Source organism: Malaclemys terrapin, chromosome 7 (assembly GCF_027887155.1).
Source record: "Malaclemys terrapin pileata isolate rMalTer1 chromosome 7, rMalTer1.hap1, whole genome shotgun sequence".
Classification (NCBI taxonomy): Eukaryota; Metazoa; Chordata; order Testudines; family Emydidae; genus Malaclemys; species Malaclemys terrapin.
Genome location: NC_071511.1, coordinates 89,858,461 through 89,873,586, shown reverse-complemented (window position 1 = coordinate 89,873,586; position 15,126 = coordinate 89,858,461). Strand labels below are relative to the sequence as shown.

The window sequence follows — 15,126 nt, the reverse complement described above, 5'->3', positions numbered from 1 at the left end:
GGATGGAGTGAGCGTGTGGGGCCTCAGAGAAGGGATAGGGCAAGGGTTTTCAGTTTTGTTCAGTCAGAAAGTTGGCAACCTGTGTTCTGCCTGGAAATCTGTACCCTTCTATACCAGTATTCTACCCATGTGTTTTATCCCAAGTCTCTGTGATGCCAACTATATCATAGTGGTATTTATTCACTAGCATTTCTAGTTCTTCCTATTTATTCCTCATACTTCTTGCATTAGCATGCAGACATCTACGATACTGATTTGATTTTCCCTCTTGTCTCTCTATTGTACCTGCTATAATGGCCCATGCTGCCCCCAGATTCTGACTTATGACAGGTCCCTACTCCAAAGCATGGGGTACTAGATCTTTCCAAACCAACAGTCATCGGATTTTTTTTTTTAAACATAGAAAAACAATATATATTCCATAGTCTTGATCTCAGAAATGGCTGAACCATTTTGGCTGACATTTTCGAGAACTATTCAGCCTCAAGCGGACACCTAGCATGGAAATTTTCAGCCTGAACAGTTAAACTTTGGCAAAGTTGTAAACTGAAAACACAGTCTTATAATGGGAAGTGTCAGACAGCATTCATAACAGACAGTGCTACCAGCCCCACCTACAAAAAACAGCTAGATTTTGCTCTTAGGGTACACGAATGTAAATCTTTAGTAACTGCATTGACTTCAGTATAATTACTTAGATCAGAATTTTACATAAAGAATCTTCACAGAGACCCTGTGCATCTACACTGGCTCCCAGCAACAGTGTTCCAATAGATGTACACTGTCAAACTTCTCTGCTACTAATTGCCCCCAAAACCTGCTTTAAGGAGGGTTACCCAGCACACAGAAAATCAATACATCCTTTATCTTCATTTACTGTCTACGGTCCTTCCCACTGGGGGTAAGGGAGACAAGACAACGGGACAGATCCTCAGCAGGTGTAAACTGACAAGGGGTAATACTAGCACTTGCTGTGTGTTCTGGCAACTTCAGTGTCACTAAGGCTATTTACACCATCTAGGGAACTGACTCAGTGTGCTTATCCCCAGCCTTGACCACTTCCCACAAGAACCAGAGCCCTGGAACCACGATGGCAGATTCATCTGCTTCTAAAGATTGGATGTCTCATGCTGGAAGGGCAAGCACCATGCACAGAAGGGTCCTTTCTCCTCAGTGTGTGGATCTAGGAAAAATATCTTGCCCTGTACCTTTGTTGAGAAATATTTAGTCTGGTTTTAAAATACACATGATCTTAAGTGTCCCCAGCTCTGAGACAATAAACAATCAAAAGTGTTTAATCCCATTACTTATCTGTTTCCATGCCACTGCTTCCAAAGCAGCATCTTTGATTCATATAAAGCAGTCAGAGAAAAGTATGCTATCTTAAAGCTAGAGAATGCATAAACACAACCACCACTAAGTTTACAGCCAGAGCGTCATTCAACACTAATCACTGCTGAGTTAGCATTTTTGCATACAAGCTCTTCTTCATCTAACCTCCTCAAGCTTTATGAAAGCTTTTTTGAAGCCTAGCTATGTTGAATTATTAACAGTTTTTAAGCATGCTGGGATTATTTCCCCCAATAAATTTCATGCTAACAAGTATACAATATAGAATGCTTTAGTAGCAGCAAAATGAATATATACATACCTTTGAGGTTTTCTCTCTCTTTTTTTTTTTTTTTTTGTAATTTCCCTGTAATCAGTTATTTTTAATTTAACAGGAAGTTATGATTATAGGTCTTTGAGAACTAAACATTTCCACTATTACTACCATTTTCCAGGGTTTATAAAAAAAATGATAAAAACTGTCAGTGGGAAACTGATCAATCAGAAAACCTTTGGGCCAGATAGAATCTCACTTACCAACTGGTGCAAATCTGAGTAATTACACTGACTCCATCTGGCTGTTTAACTTAAGAACTAAGAGTACATGTGAAATGGATGTCTACTCATTTCCCCACTGCAACTTGACTTTGAGCTTTGAAATACTTTCACACCAAAATCTGACCCCAGGAAAACTTGCCAGTTTTGTGTCTGAAATGATAAGTTTCTCTAGGATTTGTTTCAAGTTTGCTTTGAGTTTTCTGATATTTATGGAACAGAAAATCCATAGTTAATTTGTAGGGCTAAAAAGGGTTGGTTTGCCAAACTAGCCAGTTTTACTCTAGTCTTATTCCTAAAGCTGAAATGTGCTTCTAGTTCATTTTTCTTATTTTCAGATTTTGGTGCTTTTGAATGCCAAATGACAGACTAGAACAAGTATAAATGATATTTTTAAGTTCCAAATAAGCATATCCATACAAGTTTACTAGTACTCTACTCCTGGTGCTATGACCTACTGGTGAACTATGACCCTCTGTCCTAACTAGCCAAATACTCAAAATTATGTACAAAAATTTTACAAAATACAAAAATTAAGTGTGAGGCTAAGAATTCAAACTTCCCCTTTTGTGAAACCACCAAGTTATTTTCCTTTCCTCCCCACCAAATAAAAATAGAGCACTGAGAAAGAAAATATCAGCCTGATCCTAGGAGATTCACCCACACCCTCACTCAAAGCCTACTGAAGTTAATCGAAAAACACCTACTGAGATCAGGCCCCTGGGAGACTTGAAAGATCTACCCCTAAGTCTGAAAGTCTTCTCCTTTTAGAAATGCATACATTAATTCCCTTCTTATCCATGTTCTTTGTAGCTATTGCTCAGATAAAGCATACAGGAGTCACACATGTTGTCCGCCACATACAATCAACTCTTTGAACCACCTCAGAACCAAATAAATTTTCAAATCTGGGGCTAACTTTCTACTTACCTTATTCTCACAAACTAACCAGATGAAATTAATGAGACTGCTTACATGAACAGCATTTGGCCCAGAACCTATACCAAGTTGGAATGCAGGCTTCCAGCCATTCCAAGACAATATATTGGGCCAGAATCACAGATGTTGTAAATTGGTATTTCCCAACTAAAGTGAATGAAGTAACTTGATAATGTCAAGAGGTTAAACAAAAGCAGTGAGTAAAAGCATGAAAGTTTTTTTAAGAAACCCACACAGCTTAACTACATGTATGCACACTGAGGGTACATCTACACTACAGGGGGGAGTCGATTTAAGATACGCAAATTCAGCTACGTGAATAGCGTAGCTGAATTCGACGTATCGCAGCCGACTTACCCCGCTATGAGGACGGCGGCAAAATCGACTTCTGCGGCTTTCTGGTCTACGGCGCTTACTCCCACCTGCGCTGGTGGAGTAAGAGCACCGATTCGGGGATCGATTGTCGCGTCCCGATGGGACGCGATAAATTGATCCCTGAGAGGTCGATTTCTACCCGCCGATTCAGGCGGGTAGTGTAGACCTAGCCTTAGTAGATGTTATCAACAGTCAAATACATACATAAGAAATTGACCGAGAACCTGCATTAACAAAATACTGTACACTTGAGATCATATCAGCACCTCTCTTTCAAAGAGACAGGTTTGGTTTGTTTTTTTGCTGGGATTGGGGGTTTTCTTATTTTACAATTATTTTAAAAGGCAAAGAAATAGTCACAAAAACCTAAGATCTAATCTCAATTAAAAAGTTACAATGGTTAAATTATATTTTTAAGAAAAGCATAATGATACAATGTACTCTTTAAACATCAGGTTTTGTATAGCAGAAGAACAATTTGACCAACTGTAATCCAATTCCACAGACAACTAATTTAAACACTTGTTAGGCTATATACTCCCTCTTTAAAATTGTTTAAGTAATTAGTGAACTTCAGCCACCATACCTTCCAGAGGGTGGCAAAAGTGGGGTTCTCAATATCAACAGCATAAGGATTGAGGCTGTGTACAAATGGGGCTCTCTCTAATCAGGGAGGAACATCTTTCAGGTTATATTTTATACAGCTCTAAAATTTGCCAAAAAAATAAAAATATAATGTAGTTAAAACGCTCATGTATATAACTATGTCTATAACCAAAGCATGGCTTCTGCTGCCGTAGCATTACAAAGAAGTGTCTTCGTGCCACTACCAAAGCACTTTATTTAAATGCTATGACTGACCAACTGTGCAGATTTTTCCCTGCTAGGACCTAGGAAAAGATAGCACCTTTTAAGAGAGCTGTATTTAGTAGGCATGCAGGGCAGAAACAGTTTTCATTTAGTTCCAGCCTGGGGTGTAGTTTTGAAAACATTTACTTACTTGTAACCCACGAGTGTAGGGGGGTGTAAATCCCAAATTCCTGATTCTATCAAAAAGCAAAAATATTCTTAGCTAAGGGTGAAATATTATTTATTCATCCCATTTACTCCTATCTGATCTCCAACGAGTGCGGCATCTTACCTGTTACATCTTTTCCAGAGAAAAAAGGACAACTGAAGGGCAGATTTTTTTTAAACCATAACTTTTAATAACACACCTTTCCCATTGGGAGCGGGGGCTGCTGGCTTCTGTTTAGAAGGGGGCAGGATTGTTTTTTAAATATAGTAAGCTAAATACAAATTGATTCAGAAAATGTCTAACAAAACTTCCCCCACTAAACTATGTTTTAAAATGCACACACCTGCTGGAACTCAACTATTAGGAGAGCAGGTGCTCTAAACATCAATCTGCTTCCCCTAGCAAATGCCCAATACTGCACCCCCTTAACCATGCCCCTTTTCCAGCCCCTATATTTTGACATTTGCTCTTCACAGGATAAGCCTTGACTACTTTCCTGGAGACTATGAATAACTTTGCAAGTCACTCACAGTGCTGGCTTTCTGGTGGACTTCACTAGTTAGCACCAAGCTTTGAAATGCAGAGGTCCAACATTCAAGTGGAAGAATGATCTGCAGGCGAGGCGCAAACCACTGACTAAGGGGTCAGATCACAACCAGGAGTCCAAGGGAAAAGGTGACCCTGCTGATTCTACCTTGCAGCAGCTGCTGCTGCTGAAGTTACAGCCCCGAGCATGAAACACATCTGTTACCTCCCAAGGGATTTCTCACTGCGATTTACTCTTTTAATATTATTAAAAGATGAATCAATAGCAAAGGTGAGCTCCCCTCTCTGCTCTCTCCTATGCCCTGAGATGTGAAGAGAAGGCACGGGTGAGCAGACAGCAGATAACCTATCCAGCATTATTCCACTCCCACAAATAAAATCGGAATTTGAAATGTAACAGCAGCCTTTCTACTGCACCAAGTATTATAAAATCGGAATACGAACTGGTTCATTTATTTCGCGGATTGCCATATGCAAATATTAAAGCCCGGACATTGCTTTTCTTCCACCAGCCCTTTAAGCAAATTCAGATTTTCTTGTGTGTGTGTATATATTTGATTCCACCGTTTATGCACTGCCTGTTGAGAGGAGACGGATCGGGCTTCTCCTTAATCCAGAAAGACCATCTGCAAAATTGTGGGACTATCGCCCTAGCAATTTCTTTCCTTAGTTAATGTTCAAATGGAGGAAATCAAACACCCACAGCACAGCTGCTGAGTTTCGGCATCGTCTCCCTTCAGCATTTTACCCACCTCCCTCCCCTGACTCCCACTGCCGAAGCAGGGGATTAAAAACTTGAGACAAGATTGGAACCAGGCATTTCTTTCCTCATTGGAAACGGGCCCAACCCCCCATGCACTGAAAAGCATTCTTAGCATAGATAGTTTTAAAGTTGTTTATATTATACTTAAAGAAGAAATGCAAAATCCCTTTTGCAGCTAAGTAGTAGCATATGCAGCAAGTCACAACAAAAATCTCTCCAGGAACAGGCAATGTTTAGGGGTTGAAAATGCAGTTTCCACCAGCGAGCATAAATTATGCCATCTGAGTCACAGGATGCTCCTATTTGCATTCATGTAGTCTCATTTTCCCTCCCAATCGAGGGGTCCAACTTTGATGATCTTATGTAAAACCATCTGCATTCAGCTTTGAGAGGTATCCAATTGGCACCCGCTGGTAGCAGTTACTAACATCTATGAAAAAAGAACAGGAGTACTTGTGGCATCTTAGAGACTAACAAATTTATTTGAGCATAAGCTTTCGTGGGCTACAGCCCACTTCTTCGGATGCATCCACGAAAGCTTATGCTCAAATAAATTTGTTAGTCTCTAAGGTGCCACAAGTACTCCTGTTCTTTTTTCAGATACAGACTAACATGGCTGCTACTCTGAAAGCTAACATCTATGAGTGTTCTTTTTTGCCATCCTGACACAATTTTCTGAGACAGCAAATTTTGATGGAGGGGTACACCTGTCACAATTTGGTAGTTCTATCCGTCTCCCACCTCTGGTCCAAGGGTAGCAATCTGTGATTAATGGAGGCTTACCTGACACAATTTCCTACCTCCTGCCTTTCCCTGTCCCCTTGTCCAGGGGTATGGGATAAAATTGCTTGGATGGGGGTTCACCTGTCACAATTTGCTACCCCTAGATCCTCTGGTTCAGGATAGCTAATTGTGCTGGTCAGGGACACAATTTTGAAATCTTTATTTTAAAATTGGACACAAAGGTAAATATTTCTGTAATTTGGAAAAACATTCTAAAGAGTTAAATTGCAGGGCTATTTTATGCAAAACCCTAAAAGAAGGTATTTTTTCTTCATTAGTCTACTTCTATTGTTGATTAGAAGTTGTATGGCCTATAGCAAACAAATATTTAATGTACACAAAACTCTGAAATGAGTGTAAAGCATTATAAATAGTACATGAAATACATATGAATACATTTTAAGCACACGCAATTAGGCAAAAAAGCTACCATTGTTCCTTAGACAGACTCCACCCTGTCATTGTTATACATATTGATCAAATTTTTGTAACAAAATTTGCACTCCTCTACTTTGGCACAACCATATGAGCATGTTGCCTTCTGATATTATTCTAGAGACATTTTCTCAGGCCTTTTCCTCACTTCTAAAACCAAAGTGTCTTGTCCTCACTGTGTTTTTACCTCAGAATAGCTTCCACACTTCAGTCACCCCAAGCTAAACAAAAATAGCCTTTTTTAGCAGTGAGGAAAAGACTTAAGGGCTAGCCTCACAAAGGGTATGTCTACACTACGGGATTAATCCAAATTTATATAATTCGAATTTTGGAAACAGATTGTATGAAGTCGAATGTATGCAGCCACACTAACCACATTAATTCGGCGGTGTGTGTCCAGGTACCAGGGCTAGCGTCAATTTCTGGAGCGTTGCACTGTGGGTAGCTATCCCATAGCTATCCCATAGGTCCCGCAGTCTCCCCCGCCCATTGGAATTCTGGGTTGAGATCTCAGTGCCTGATGGGGCAAAAAACATTGTCTCAGGTGGTTCTGGGTACAGCCTCACTCCTCCCTCCATGAAAGCAACGGCAGACAACCATTTTGCGCCTTTTTTCCTGGGTGAACACTGCAGACTCCATACCACAGCAAGCATGGAGCCCGCTCAGCTCAAGACAGCAGTCATGAACATTGTAAACACCTCGCGCGTTCTCGTGCAATTTATGCTGAGCCAGAACCAGAAAAACTAGGCGAGGAGGCGGCGACGACGGCAGCACAGCGACAAGCGTGATGCGGACACAGAATTCTCTCAAACCGCGGGCCCCGGTGCTTTGGAGATCATGTTGTTAATGGGGCAGGTTCTATCCGTGGAACGCCGATTCTGGGCCCGGGAAACAAGCACAGACTGGTGGGACCGCATAGTGTTGCGGGTGTGGGACGATTCCCAGTGGCTGCGAAAACTTTCGCATGCGTAAGGGCAGTTCCATGGAACTTTGTGACTTGCTGTCCCCTGCCCTGAACTGCCAGAATACCAAGATGAGAGCAGCCCTCACAGTTGAGAAGTGTGTGGCGACAGCCCTGTGGAAGCTTGCAACGCCAGACAGCTACCGGTCAGTCGGGAATCAATTTGGAGTGGGCAAATCTACTGTGGGGGCTGCTGTGATGCAAGTAGCCAAAGCAATCACTGAGGTGCTGCTACGAACGGTAGTGACTCTGGGAAATGTGCTGGTCATAGTGGATGGCTTTGCTGCAATGGGATTCCCTAACTGTGGTGGGGCGATAGATGGAACCCATATCCCTATCTTGGCACCTGAGCACCAGGGTACCCAGTACATAAACCACAAGGGGTACTTTTCAATGGTGCTGCAAGCACTTGTGGATCACAAGGGATGTTTCACCAACATCAACGTGGGCTGGCTGGGAAGGGTTCATGACGCTCGCGTCTTCAGGAACACTACTCTGTTTAAACGGCTGCAGCAAGGGACTTACTTCCCGGACCCGAAAATAACCGTTGGGATGTTGAAATGCCAATAGTTATTCTTGGGGACCCAGCCTACCCCTTAATGCCATGGCTCATGAAGCCATACACAGGCAGCCTGGACAGGAGTCAGGAGCTGTTCAACTACAGGCTGAGCAAGTGCAGAATGTTGGTAGAATGTGCATTTGGCCGTTTAAAAGGTCGCTGGCGATCGTTACTGACTCGCTCAGACCTCAGCCAAACCAATATCCCCATTGTTATTTCTGCTTGCTATATGCTCTACAATCTCTGTGAAAGTAAGGGGGAGACCTTTATGGTGGGGTCGGAGGCTGAGGCAAATCGCTTGGCTGCTGATTACGTGCAGCCAGACACCAGGGTGATTAGAAGAGCACACCAGGAAGCGCTGTGCATCAGAGAAGCTTTGAAAACCAGTTTCATGACTCACCAGGCTACAGTGTGAAATTTCTGTTTGTTTCTCCTTCATGAAAACCCGCCCCCTTTATTGACTCATTCTCTATAAGGAACCCACCCTCCCCCTTCCCCCAGCTTGCTTTCAAAGGAAATAAAGTCACTATCGTTTAAAAAGCATTTATTCTTTATTAATTTGATTATAAAAAGAGGGAGAGAACCCGGGTGGGGTTTGGGAGGAGGATCGGCGGGAAGGAAAAGGCCACTAAAAAAAGGTTAAAAAATGACAGCCTTTTGGTTGGGCTGTCCACTGGGGTGGAATGGGAGGGTGTACAGAGCCTCCCTCTCCCCCCCACCAAGTTCTTGCACGTCGGGGTGAGGAGGCTATGGAACATGGTGAGGGGGGAGAAGGGTTATACAGGGCCTGTAGCGGCACTCTGTTATCCTGCTGCCGTTCCTGAAGCTCCACCAGACGCCGGAGCATGTCTGTTTGCTCACGCAGCAGCCCCAGCATTGCATCCTGCCTCCTCTGATCTTCCTGCCACCACCTCTCATCTCGAGCGTCTCTCCTCTCCTCACGTTGGTCCCTTCTGTCCTCACATTGGTCCCTCATGTCCTCACATTCACTGGCTTCTTTCGTATACTTTGAAATCGTGTCCTTCCACGCATTCAGATGAGCTCTTTCAATGCGGGTGGATTCCATGATTTCTGCGAACATCTCGTCTCACGTCTTCTTTTTCCGACGCCTTATCTGAGATAGCCTTCGGGACGGAGGAGGGAGGCTTGAAAAATTTGCAGCTGCTGGAGGGAGGGAAAAAAGGAGAGAATTTTTTTAAAAGATACATTTTGCAGAGCAATGCTTATACTCTTTCACGGTGACCAACACTATTCACATTACGTAGCACATGTGATTTCTGTGCAAGGTCGCATTTTGCCTCTTAATATTGAGCGCCTGTAGCTTTGCTGCTAGAGATCACAGACACAGGTCCGGGCAACAGAATTCAGCTTGCATGCGGCCATGGTAAGCCATTGTCTTTCGGCGGCTTCTGTGCCCTCCTTTCCCACATACCAAGCAAAGCCCATTGAGTGCTGCGGTTTTCCTGTTAACCTTCAGCAACAGAAAACAAACTAACCCCCCTGCATCAAATTCTCTGGATGATCGCTTTATCCCTCCCCCCACCGCGTTGCTGGTATCAGGGAAGATCCCTGCAGGAACCAAACTAACACCCCCCACCCCGCCATGCATTCTCTGGGATGATCGCTTTACCCCTCCCCCCACCGCGTGGCTGGTATCAGGGAAGATCCCTGCTAGCCAAACGCGAAAAGCTCTCGGCCAATTCCCGCCCACCCCCCACCCCCACCCCCCCCCCGCGCTTGGCTAACTGCAGGGAAGGATTTCTTTTCAGCCACAGGCAAACAGCCCAGTAGGAACGGCCTCTCCTTAATTAAATTCCCGTATTTCAACCAGGTTACCATGAGCAATATCACTCTCCTGAGGATTACACAGTGAGATAAAGAACGGATGTTGATTGAATGCCTGCAAACACTGGGACCATACGCTGCCAGGCTTTATCATGCAATGATACCAGATTACTTGCTGCAAGCATGGCGTGGTCAAATGTCCTACCATGGAGGACGGAATGAAGCTGCACTGCCCAGAAACCTTGTAGCAAGGCTTTTGGAGTACCTCCAGGAGAGCTTCATGGAGATGTCCCTGGAGGATTTCCGCTCCATCCCCAGACACGTTAACAGACTTTTCCAGTAGCTGTACTGGCCGCGAATGCATCACAAGTCCTCAGGGCAAAGTAATCATTAAAAAATGCTTCCTTTTAAAACAAGTTTTATATTTTAAAAAGTACACTCACCTGAGGTCCCTTCCATGGGGTCATGGTCTTGGATACTAGCTTGGGAGGGTCCTTCTCCTCCTCTTCCCCGTCCGCAGAATCCTCAGGTGTAGCTGATGAGATTATCCCCGCCTCGGAATCCACGGTCAGAGGTGGGGTAGTGGTGGCGGCCCCCCCTAGAATTGCATGCAGCTTGGCGTAGAAGCGGCATGTCCGCGGCTCTGACCTGGAGCGACCGTTTGCCTCCTTTGTTTTCTGATAGGCTTGTCTGAGCTCCTTGACTTTCACGCAGCACTGATCTGAGTCCCTATTGTGGCCTCTCTCCATCATGCCCTTGGAGATTTTTTCAAAAGTTTTGGCATTTCGTCTTTTCGAACGAAGTTCTGCTAGCACTGAATCCTCTTCCCATATAGCGATCAGATCCAGTACCTCCCAGGTCCATGCTGGTGCTCTTTTTCGATTATCAGCCTGCATGGTTACCTGTGCTGATGAGCTCTCTGTGGTCACCTGTGCTCTCCACGCTGGACAACCAGGAAATAAAATTCAAATGTTCGCGGGGCTTTTCCTGTCTACCTGGCCAGTGCATCCGAGTTCAGATTGCTGTCCAGAGCGGTCACAATGGTGCACTGTGGGATAGCTCCCGGAGGCCAATACCATCGAATTGCGGCTACACTAACCCTAATTCGAAATTACAATATCGATTTTGGCGCTATTCCGCTCGTCGGGGTGGAGTACAGAAATCGATTTTAAGAGCCCTTTATTTCGAAATAAATGGCTTCGTTGTGTGGACGGGTGCAGGGTTAATTCGATTTAACGCTGCTAAATCCAAATTAAAGTCATAGTGTAGACCAGGCCAAAGGGGACTTAGGAATTGCAACACCCAATTATCACAACATCTAGCTTCCAAGAACCAAGAAAGTCACAGGAACACCACCACAATTCACAAATCCCGAGTTAAGTGCTTAAACTCCCTATACAATGAATGGGGAGAAATGCCTCAGAGTGGGATCAACAAAAGCTAGCATACTAGGTAGGGCGATGCTTAAAACAGCCAATGGGAGATGCTGACCAGAGGGGTTTGTGCTAAGACCCACCCTGTCACAGAGTTCAGTGCCTAAGTCCCTGCTGCAGATAGGCATCTAGCTCTGCCTTGTGATCCACAAATGAGAACCCCTCTCCTGGGGTAAGACAGTTTAGGTGCCTAAGCTGTTTCTTGAGAGAATGAGTTAAGCAGGTGCCTAACTCCACATAAAACAGTCAGGGTGGGAGTGGTACCCACTTATAACTTCTATCCCAGTGTTTAGAGCACTCATCTGGAATGGGGGAGACATCTGTTCAAATTCCCCCTGCCCCTCCAAGGGGGAATCAAACCTGGTTCTCCTATATCCCAGACAAGTGCTCTAATTACTGTACTAGGCTAGAACTTATAAGGTGGATGGTGACCTATGTCTTCATCCAGCCAGATTTTGAATGGGACCCAATCTCATATCAGCCTCTAAGATCACCTACCATATTGGGCCCCACATGCGAAAATAACTTTATCTCCACCCCCTCTTCCCTAGTTCATGAATCACTCTGAGGTTAGATGGGATTTAGGCATCCAGATTCCTAGAATAAGGCAGTAGCATAAATCTTAGAAGCAGAAGCTTAAGCACCTAAAGAAATTTTACTATGAAAATGTTGGCACCCATTGAGTTTAGGTTGGCAAAAGTTTGGGAATTGCAATGGAGCCTAAATTGTGAATCTAGCCCTAGTCTCTATAAAGAGGACTCAGGAATTATAGACCAGTCAGCCTAACTTTGATGCCTGGAAAGGTACTGGAACAAATGATTAAACAATCAATTTGTAAGTACCTATAGGATAATCTGGTTATAAGGAATAGTCAGCATGGATTAGTCAAGAACAAATCATACCAACCCAACCTAATTTCCTTTTTTGACAGGGTTAATGGCAGGAGAGAGAAGCAGTAGATGTGATATATCTTGATTTTAGTAAGGTTTTTGACACAGTCACCGATGACATTCTCATACGCAAACTAGGGATATGTGTCTAGATGAAACTGCTATAAGATGGGTGAACAACTGCAACTAATGCAAAGGAGTAACAGGATAATTAATCTTAGCAGACATTGGTTTTGGCAGTACAGAACAGTATACTTGTCAGAATGAAGATCATCATTGAAATGTATCATAACAAAACATGTAGCATACATAAAAAGGCTAGTAAATTAAAATATGCAACTAGAAGTATAAACAATTCAGTAGAAAAATCAACACTAATGTATGCAACAAATGAAGTAATCAAAGAGTAACGTGTTCAGTTCGGTGTTTGCAGGATGGGGAATTACTTACAGAAATAAAGGTTTTTAATAAGTTTTCAATGACAAAGAGAGAGGGGAAAATCCCAGGATACTGGAAGCCTGAAACACTATTAAACGTTATAGCAATGTACAAATGTTTTAGGTATATGGATTCTTTAGGAAAGGTATCTGAAAATGTACGAACCTAGTGCACCCTAAAGGTTCAGAAACAAAAAGGCAAATTTAAAGAACCCCAAATGTATTTTATTTATTTATTTTAATTTAATTACTTTCTGGTGTAAAATTCATGATTTTTTAATACTTCTGGTTGTCAGTATGTCTCAGGGTCATATACCTCTATTCAATAAAATTCACAGTAGAATTTTTCCTTTGAGAAAGATTTCCTACACTACAGTATAGTGCTCCTTGGGACAGATTTTTAAAGGTATGTAGGCAATTAGTGGGATTTTTAGGTGCTTTCACCTTTTCAAAATCTGACCTGTGGTGAATATTTGGGAACCAAACTCTATACACAGGTGGTGACATGAAAACGCAGTAGAGTGCTGGATAGAGAGGGAAAACAACAGTTGCCAAGGGCAATCCCCATTGGTAGATCAAAGGAAACTAAAGAAGTTTTGATACCAAACCAGGAAAATCAGTCAGCTTTAAAGTCACATGAACCGCAAGAATAAACTTGTGTATTAAAAAAAGTGAAAAAAGAACAAAAATTTAGAATTAAAAACTAGTGTCACAATACAAACAGGAAGTGCTATGTTAGAAACACTGTGAGATGTGATTGCTTACCAATTATTAATAGTTTCAATATTAAAATGAATTAAATACTGTAGAACAATGACAACCATCTGCATAGTGCTAATGAAGATAAATGATGAAGTGCTAAGAATAATGAAAAATTACATTTTAAAAAGGTAAATAATTTAAAGGAGTGAAACTACATTCACAGTGGATTACAAGAAAAAGGCAATCCAATCCAGACTATCAGAACAGCAGCTAAGACAAATTTGTGAACCATTATGAAGCTTTATGCAGTCATATAAATTGACAAAGGATTCTTTTAAACACTAAAAAATGTATGACTATTATAATTTTGAAAGGGGGATGGCATCTGTAAAATATTTCACTGAATCAAATTTCCTTTAGCAGCTCAATGCATCCCATCGGATAGGGAAGAGCTGCCGTGTCTAGGCTTTGGGATACACCGTGCTCTTAAGAAGACAGCCTTGGGAAGCCGGTGCTAAGCTGCAGCGTCCCGAAGAGGTTGGGTGGAGAAGCCCCTCTGCCCCCGACACCCCATTTTGCAGCCACTGCAGAAGGCTCACCTCATCTGGGTGACTGTTACCCCCTACCCCTTCCTATCCGGGGGTTTGCCCCCCTGCTCTGATCCCGTTTGGCAGCGCCCGTACTCCCGGCTTAACCCCTACCCCTTGGCCCGCTCCTTTCCCTGCCTCCAGCTCTTTGACCCCCGTGGAGTCAGTCTCCGCCCCGCACAGACTCTGCCCGTCCCTCCCCCCGATTTGCCCCGCAGCACTTTTAACCCTCCCTTGGGCTCACATTGCAAGCCCAGGTAAGGGCAGCGGCTTCAGCAGGTGCTAGTGAGCATGCTCGGTGGGTGGGAGCATGCTCAGTACCAGCCAAGCCGCAGACTGACGGGCGGCGGTGTTTAACATTACAGCCCGGCAGCCGCGGGCAGGCTGGCCGGCGCGGCGGCGAGGAGCTGGGCGCATAGCCCGGGGGACAGCGGGGCATTTGGCACCATGGTCCCCTCGGGCGGGCAGGACGCGGCTGCTGCTCCAGCCACCTGTCGGAGACATGCGGGGGTGGGTGGGGAGAGAAGCCCCGGCTCCCCCGGCATCGCAGGTCCTTACCTCGCGGTCCCGAGCCACCTCCGCGGAGCCTCAGCCGCGCTGCCGCTCCGAGCCCCGCACGGTTCCAAGCCCGGCTGCTGGGTCGCGCCGCGCGGCTCGACTCTCAATCCCCGTCTTCGCCGCCGCCTACAGGGGAAGCTGCCCTGGACTCCCCGGGGCCTCAGCGGGCAGGGTCAGCGCGGGGAGCCGGCGAGGCGCTGCCGCTTCTCCTGCAGCTAATCGCTGTAATCTGCTCGCCGCGCTGCCAGCCCTCTGTGCACTGGCTGCGCAGTAATAAGGGCTCGGGGGCGGGGAGGGGGCTCGGAGGAGGGAGGAAAACTTTGATGTTGGAGAGAGAACCGGCGAGGGGGGAACAGCGCGGCGGTGCGAGCGCGCGGGAGGGGGCGCGGGGCGCTGCCGCCGCCGACTGCGAGCCCGGCAGGAAGGTGGCAGGAGAGGAGCCGGCAGGCTTGCCAGTGGGCGCTGGCTGCT

General features: G+C 44.7%; 1 protein-coding gene across 1 annotated transcript in view; it reads right to left on the bottom strand.

The window, feature by feature from the left end:
- PCDH15 (protocadherin related 15) overlaps nt 1–14,919 on the bottom strand; it is a 1,464,924-nt gene extending 1,450,005 nt beyond the window's left edge. The window contains exon 1 of the mRNA XM_054035363.1: nt 14,656–14,919. The gene's annotated coding sequence lies outside the window, so the exon portion shown is untranslated. The remainder of the gene's footprint in view (nt 1–14,655) is intronic.
- Between the last annotated feature and the right edge of the window lie 207 nt (nt 14,920–15,126).